The sequence below is a fragment of the Chaetodon trifascialis genome, chromosome 12 (assembly GCF_039877785.1).
Source record: "Chaetodon trifascialis isolate fChaTrf1 chromosome 12, fChaTrf1.hap1, whole genome shotgun sequence".
Lineage (NCBI taxonomy): Eukaryota > Metazoa > Chordata > Actinopteri > Chaetodontiformes > Chaetodontidae > Chaetodon > Chaetodon trifascialis.
Genome location: NC_092067.1, coordinates 4,427,037 through 4,435,315, shown reverse-complemented (window position 1 = coordinate 4,435,315; position 8,279 = coordinate 4,427,037).

Here is an 8,279-nt window from a genome sequence, read left to right as displayed (position 1 = left end):
TCTACCAAAATACCAAATGCACCGTGCGCCTGCCTGCGCCGCTCGAAAATACCACTGCGCCGGCGGCGGAGTCAAAAATAGAGCCCCAAGAGTCACCTCTGCTTCTGAGGATAAGTTCATCCCAGTCACCAGCCTCAGAAATCACAAGTTAACAGCAGCTCAGATCAGAGACCAGATGAATGCCACACAGAGTTCTAGCAGCAGACCCATCTCTAGAACAACTGTTAAGAGGAATCAGGCCTTCATGGTCAAATAGCTGCTAGGAGACCACTGCTAAGGAGAGGCAACAAGCAGAAGAGATTTGTTTGGGCCAAGAAACACAAGGAATGGATATTAGACCAGTGGAAATCTGTGCTTTGGTCTGATGAGTCCAAATTTAAGATCTTTGGTTCCAACCGCCGTGTATTTGTGAGACGCAGAAAAGGTGAACGGATGGATTCCACATGCCTGGTTCCCACTGTGAAGCATGGAGGAGGAGGTGTGATGGTGTGGGGGTGTTTTGCTGGTGACACTGTTGGGGATTTATTCAAAATTGAAGGCACACTGAACCAGCATGGCTACCACAGCATCCTGCAGCGACAGGCCATCCCATCCGGTTTGCATTTAGTTGGACGATCATTTATTTTTCAACAGGACAATGACCCCAAACACACCTCCAGGCGGTGTAAGGGCTATTTGACCAAGAAGGGGAGTGATGGAGTGCTGTGGCAAATGACCTGGCCTCCACAGTCACCGGACCTGAACCCAATTGAGATGGTTTGGGGTGAGCTGGACAGCAGAGTGAAGGCAAAGGGGCCAGCAAGTGCTAAACACCTCTGGGAACTCCTTCAAGACTGTTGGAAAACCATTTCAGGTGACTACCTCTTGAAGCTCATCAAGAGAATGCCAAGGGTGTGCAAAGCAGTAATCAGAGCAAAGGGTGGCTATTTTGAAGAAACTAGAATATAAAACATGTTTTCGGTTATTTCACCTTTTATTGTTAAGTACATAACTCCACATGTGTTCATTCATAGTTTTGATGCCTTCAGTGAGAATCTACAATGTAAATAGTCATGAAAATAAAGAAAACGCATTGAATGAGAAGGTGTGTCCGAACTTTTGGCCTGTTCTGTACATTTAGCACCTGCAATTGTGAGAAATATTGTTATTATCCCAGAAAAGGACACTCTGAAGGGGCATACCAGCATATTCAGAAGAGTGTCATTCATGATTGAAATTGACTGTGATTGGCTCGATCTTTGCACTTGGGAAGAGAAGGAGGACCTTGGGTTGGGTTATACTGACTTCTCTGGTTGCTAAGCTTCATGTGCCGATTGTGATTGGTCAAATGAGGTGTCATTTGGAGCCTGAGACGCCAAAGAGTAACTGGGAAAAAAAAGGTGAAAAACACGGAAGATGAGCGGAAGACAAGCCCATCTCTTGCTAATTGGAAAGGAAAAAACATCTTTCTGTGGATTACCATCTTGGTAGATATGTTGAAGCTGGATGGACCACACATCTTAGTTGCAGTGGATTGTCTGAACCTTGGCGGATGTTGCTGGACTGTTTGTCTGAGTGTTATCAATCTGTGTATCATCATTATCAGCGTTTTAATTTTAAACATGGCTGTTTGTCTGCTGTTGGTGTTTATTGTGCTTCCTGTTGAGATTGCATCTTGAAGTAGCTCGCATCAAACGATTCATGGAAATCTAAGATTTCTAACAGTGTATGAGACAGAGTGAGATGAGATATAATGAAGGTTGAGGAGTGAGGGGTGAAGGTAGAAGGATGAGGGGTTGGAAGGAGTGCACTGTCGGAGATAGTTCTTCGAGTGAGTTACTATCAAGGCAGATATGTTGAAGCTGGATGGCAATTGTGTGTGTTCAAATGCACATCTCAGTGGCTTTGTCTTTCTCTGAGGAGACTGGACCTCAAGTGGGTCGGAGAGTCATTTAGAGCCAACGATGAAATATTATTCTGGAGTTTGTGGTAGGTGAAGGACCGACGAAGCTGGAGTTGTCGGAAGCTCAAGGCTGAGAGCGTCAGGACATATGGTTTAATGAGCTCAATTGAGTGCACTATCGGAGATCGAAGTTCGGAGATTGAGAGGACTTTGGGAGTCTGCTGATCTTCGAACAGATTGCTGTCTGGAGGAATATGAATATGAGCTTGTGGTCCATGGTGTAAGGTCGGCAATTTGCTGCAATGCTCGTTTGTCACATGTCACATGTCACAGAGTCTAAGGGGATCTGAATAATCAGGTAACCTTAAATACTTGTGCGGAAGTGGGATGTGTTCAGGGTGTGGTCTGTGTTCTTGAACTGAGTTATTAAACTTCATTAGAAGAGAGACCTGGCCCATCTTCATCCATTTCCAAAAAAATTTTCTGGCTACTTTCACTGACCTCTGAAGTGTGACAGGTGCAATGTGACACCACATTGCACAAGCCTGAAACTCAGACAATTAAATACATTAGTGACCCTGTTATTTTATGTTACTGAAAACTTGCGATATGTTTGTCTAGACTGATGCCGAGGATGGCTGTCCACAGTAGTGCAGTTGTGTAATTGGTCTTAACTTCACAATGAAGTTGTGAATTATTTGTTTAAAGGAGCATCCCATGAGGCCAACACACAGTAGCCACTTGGTCATACACTAATTAGCTGTGTGAAGCCAGGTTGTAGCCAGCCCTATTCCCTGAGGCCTGTTTACCAATGTAGAGGCTGTACACTGGGGAGGTCACAGAAGAGGACCTAATGACACTGATTACAGTAAGCTTGCATCATCTCTGGGCTTGTTGTTGTTGTTATTACAATGACAGCATCTAAATACTTTAAGTCAAGATGGGTTGTTACATAACTTGTATTTCATCATCCATCCATCCATTGTCTATACCCGACTGGGGTTGCAGTGGGGCTGGAGCTGGAGCCTATTCCAGCTGTCAATGGGCGAGAGGCGGGGTACACCCTGAACTGGTTGCCAGTCGATTGCAGGGCAGCATATATAGACAACCATTCATGCTCACACTCACACCTAAGGGCAATTTCAGAGTCACCAATAAACCTAATGAGCATGTTTTTGGGCTGTGGGAGGAAGCCGGAGAACCCACACATGCACGGGAAGAACATGCAAACTTCACACAGAAAGGCCCTGCCCGACCCGGGGATCGAACCGGCGACCTTCTTGCTGTGAGGTACGCGCACTACAGTACCTGCTGCCCCACCATGCTGCCTGTATTTCATCATTATGAATGGAAATGTCCTGAGATGACCTTACTGTTACTATCACATTATGTGTGACTTTTTCAAGATTCAAAAGTTCTTTACATTTATGTGCAAGTGGCATGAATTACACAGTGATTAAATTAAATCACTATCACTATACAAGAGGTTTGCACAATGATATAAAATTGTCCAACATTTTGGCAAATGTTTTCTGTTTATGCAGAGTGATGAGCTGTTTTCTACCAACATTCTTCTTTTGCCCTATTTGCAGCAACAGTGCTGTAATAATTTTGTTATATTCTTTATGGCTCCATTAGAACCGCTTGTTTCTCTTGACTGGAGAGGCGGCACGTGATCCGTCCATTTTGTGTAGAAGAGGAGACATCAAGTGCCACTTGTTATGCTAACACAGGCTGATGAAGAAAACCTGGTTTAACAAAGAAAGTTCATACTGTTGTGATTCTCTTTGTCTCTGACTAGGGGTTTTGTAAAACAGAAAAGCATAAAACATATGTAAAAGAAAAACAATGATGAAAGAATAGTCACAATAATCATAATGATAATAATGAACACCATGCAGTTTTTCTGATGAATATAAACTGAATTACTTTTAGTGGAAATCTGTTGAATGCTTTTCTATGATTATGTGTATGGGAGAAAAGACAATGACAGTAATACATGTGTAGCCAGGTGAACTAGGGTCAGAGGGGTTTTTGAGTTGCTCACAATGCACAATATAATTTACTTTTAGATTTAGCACTTTAATGGCTGGTTCTTGTCAAGCAGTGTCAGCATTGTTACTTTAAGATCGGCTAATTGGCAACTCACGTGAGAGTCCGTAGCTTCCACGAGATTTTTAGAGAGAACCTGGAAATGTCAGCGACGGAGTGAAAGCGGGCAGGGAGGTTTGTACTTTGGCCAATATTGTTGGAAAAATAGCCCTATAGACGTGATAAGTCACAAGGAATGGTGATCAATGTTAGTAGTTAAAAGTACAACTAAGCTAACTGTCTATGGTTGACGAGTGATGAATTCGTATGTGTGCCGATTAACGCAGATTGATGACACGTGGTGGATGCGATATCCCCACCGCGCTGAGAGCCACACTGAACAGCGGGGCAGCGTAAGTGGCGGTAACATGAAATGCACAGAAGAGTTTAATCATATCACCGTCGGGTATGCTGACAATCCAATAAACTGTCTATTTTGTGTGATTCTGCTTAATAGAGGGGAGATAAAAAGTCCGCGTTGGATTCCGTGTGTGTGTGTTTCAGCAGGCAGGCTGCGCACAGTGAGTTCACCAACTTATTCGCGTAAAAATGCATTTTTGAGCTCCTTAAAGGGTGTTTGTGGAAGTACTCTGTTCACTACTGTACATTTACTGGTAAATTGATGTGTTTTACTGCAAGTTGTATGGTTTAATACTTGTTTCTGTGTGCTGTATTTCTATTTGTTTTTATGTAGAGATCAGCCACTACTGTTGTCATGGGTTGACCAATTTAATGGCATGAGTCCATTTGGTTGAATTTTCATTAGGGAAAGCAGGTTCATTATAGCCAGACAGGAGAGATAGTATTATTGTGTTTTGTTATCATTGTAAATTTGTCTTCAACTCTCAAAATTGCAAAGTCAATGCTGTTCTTTATGCAGAGCAGTCGGGGAATAAAAGACCCACAAAAAGTAATATTATTGTGTCCGTTCCCATCACTCATTACCGGGTCACATGTATTGAATAATAAATAATCAATAGGTAATAACAAGGGAAGAGTGAAAAAAACTAACTAACAAATAGTTTGTAATTGATAGTTTGAGATGTTGGTGATTGTGGTATGGGGATCCTGGCATGGCTTGATAGCTATCTGTTCTGTTCTGTATGTGGAAGTGGTGGAGGGGAAGATTAACAACAAGGGGCTCTATTTTCGGCTCCGCCACCGGCGCAGTAGTATTTTCAAGTGGCGCAGGCAGGCGCACGGTGCATTTGGTATTTTGGTAAACCGAGGCGTACAGAGGTGCGCCAGGATGGGTGTTGCGGCGCAGTAGGGGGGAGGTGTCGGCATAATGAGCTGGCGCATTGGAATTTTCGACAATTTCGGTCTGCGCTGGTGGCGTAAAAGTGCGCTGAAAGCTCGCCACCCCAGACCTGGTCAACTCTGTGCGTCAGTGGCACAAGTGGATTTTCGTAAACCGGCGGAGTCGTGCGCTCACGTCACCAACACCTCACAGTCAGGTTTCCACAGTGTCTGGCATTTCACTGCAATCAATTATAAGCAACAGCCGCAGTTCAATGCAACTATCTGAGTCAGCACATACAGTCAGACCTAAATTTATATATTTTGATCGGTATCTCATCTGACCACATCGAAAGCGCATTCGGCACGCATAATGGTCACTCAACCTGACCGAATGTACACAGGTGAAACAGAGATGCGAACTAATCGGTTAACGTCGCTGTGCCAACCAGAAACAGCCGTGGCATCCTACAGAGCATATATACTGCATTTATCTCAGAGCACTCGAGAGACAGAGAGAGACAGACACATGAAAAAACGTAAGTGATGATCGTTGTCCGCTAATACCCACGTCATTTCAATTCAAATACAAATGTGATCATTGTAATTCTTAACGTTATCTACAAAGATGGAGTACATCATTGCTTTGAGGAGGATGAGGAGGAGGCCTAGGATTTACCATCTAAGGACCTCATATTTAGACATCAGAATCAGAAATCCTTTATTTATCCCCGAGGGGAAATTGTTTTTGTTGCAGTGCTCCTTACCCCTGGGAGGGGTGTCTGGTCTGCCCGCCGGGGCGTCATCCTGGGGACCCCTCGGGCCCAGAGGACTGGGGGGCTCTGCCCTGCGTGTGGAGTCCATCCCGGTTTGTCTGGGTCGGGGGTCTCTGTTGCAGCGGTGCTCCCTGTGGCCACAGCTGGTGATCCTTCGCAGTGCGGATGAACTCCCCGTAGGTGGTTTTCTTTTCCTTTTTCCTCTCATGATGCCTCAGTGCCCTACCATTTTCGTTGGGGTGTGTGTGTGTGTGTGTGTGTGTGTGTGTGTGTGTGTGTGTGTGTGTGTGTGTGTGTGTGTGTGTGTGTGTGTGTGTGTGTGTGTGTGTGTGTGTGTGTGTGTGTGTGTGTGTGTGTGTTGTGTGCAGGTGGGTGTGTGCATGATGTATGTCTGTGGGTGTGTTGGGAGGGGTAGTTATTTTTATATTGCTATGTTATGTTTTTATCTTTTGTCAAGCACCTTGTGCTGCATTTTTATGTATGAAAGGTGCTATAGAAATAAAGTTTGATTGATTGATTGAGAATATATATATATGTGTGTGTGTGTGTGTGTGTGTGTATGTATGTACGTATGGAGTCAGCACATACACAAAATATACCACATAAACAAAATATACCACAAAACATAGAACAGAATATAAAATAATACACACACACACACACACACACACACACACACACACACACACACACACACACACACACACACACACACACACAGACATGAGTGACATCAGTCTCCTCCTGGGAGAAGTTTGGGCGTCGGACTTGCCAATTGCCATGCGCCTGGCCAGCAGCGTTCTTAAAGCTGAGGCAAGGAGCTGCTGTGATTGGTGAAAAATTGACTCGGCTGTGCCCAACCCACTCCATGCCTTCTCCCCTCCCTCTTTCTGAGTTGCGCTGCTGGGTGGGACTGAGATGAGAAAGAGGAGGAGATGCACTGCCGGCGCAGCGCAGAAAAATACCAAAGTCTGCGCCGCCACGCCCCATCAGCGCAGCGGACCTGACTTGCGCCACGCCGGCAGCGGAGTCGACAATAGAGCCCCTAATCTTAAATTTCAAACTTTGCCAACTGAACACCAATAACTGCAATTCATTTGAGGTAAATGTATGCCAGCTGAAAGCTGTTTATGGTAGCTAATGAAGTGTTGCTGACGTTAGCTAACTGCAAGTAGAATCTAAATAGCTATTATGATAAACACTAAAGTTGGCTACATAAAAAATAGCACTGTTGACTAGATTCATGAGAGATCAGCTAATGCCTTAAAATATCAACAAATGCAATACTTCATGAACTTACCAGCAAGGGTGCTTAGGAAACATGGAAAATTACTTAATTGTGTCAATTGTACATTCCCCAATTCCAACAGAAGTCTCTTTTGACTGTCTTTTTCAACAACGCTGAATAGGCCTGCATTAAACAGGAGAGGTCACGCCACAATCAGTGCCTTTACAGAAGGGAAGTAATACCAGCTCTGAAAATCATAATCAATCAGGAAAATCAATATGGTGGCTGCTGCTTGTTTGGGTTTGTGTTCGTGTATAGTGTCTGAGGCTATTTGTATTCATTTTAGACCATCTGCTGTAGAAGGTGCTTAGTAGTTCTTGTCCTTTCCAGAGATTTTGCTGCTCATTCTGATCAATTTGTTGAGGGGATTGAGGTAGGTGTTGCTGAAAGCACCAAACCAAGCTGTTAAGCTGAAGGTAATGACAGAACAATCAATTCCCAAAATCACACATTGCTGTCCATTGCTGAGGTTGAAGTCAAACCCTATATCATATAGCCTCTTTAGGAGCATAGCATAATCAACAGAATAAAACGCTTTTGTTAAATTTACAAAATGGGCAGCACAATATTCCCCTTTGTCAACAGCAAATACAGTATCATTTGTAACAAAATTAATAGCAGTGACAGTACGGTGTTTAGCTCTGAAACCAGATTGCCATGGACAGAATTTCTCGAGAGGAATGATTTGAGCTCATTTTAACTGATGATTCCACCACTGGTTGGACCAACTATGTGTAAGTTGAAATACATTTTAAGGCCAGCAGCAACTGAAATAGTTTCAACATAGGCATAAATTATAACTTAAATCTTACATCCAGCTCTTAGTAGGTGTAAAGTCTTCTGTAAAGTAACAGTTGGCATGGGACATAGTTTTGAAAGGTGAGTGAATTTAGATGATGAGGAGGAGGAAATTATACCGGCTTTTTCACGTCTACGACACGTTCTCCGTGATCGTACAAACATAGTCCTGTAACCCCAATAATAGTGTATGTTATATTACCAT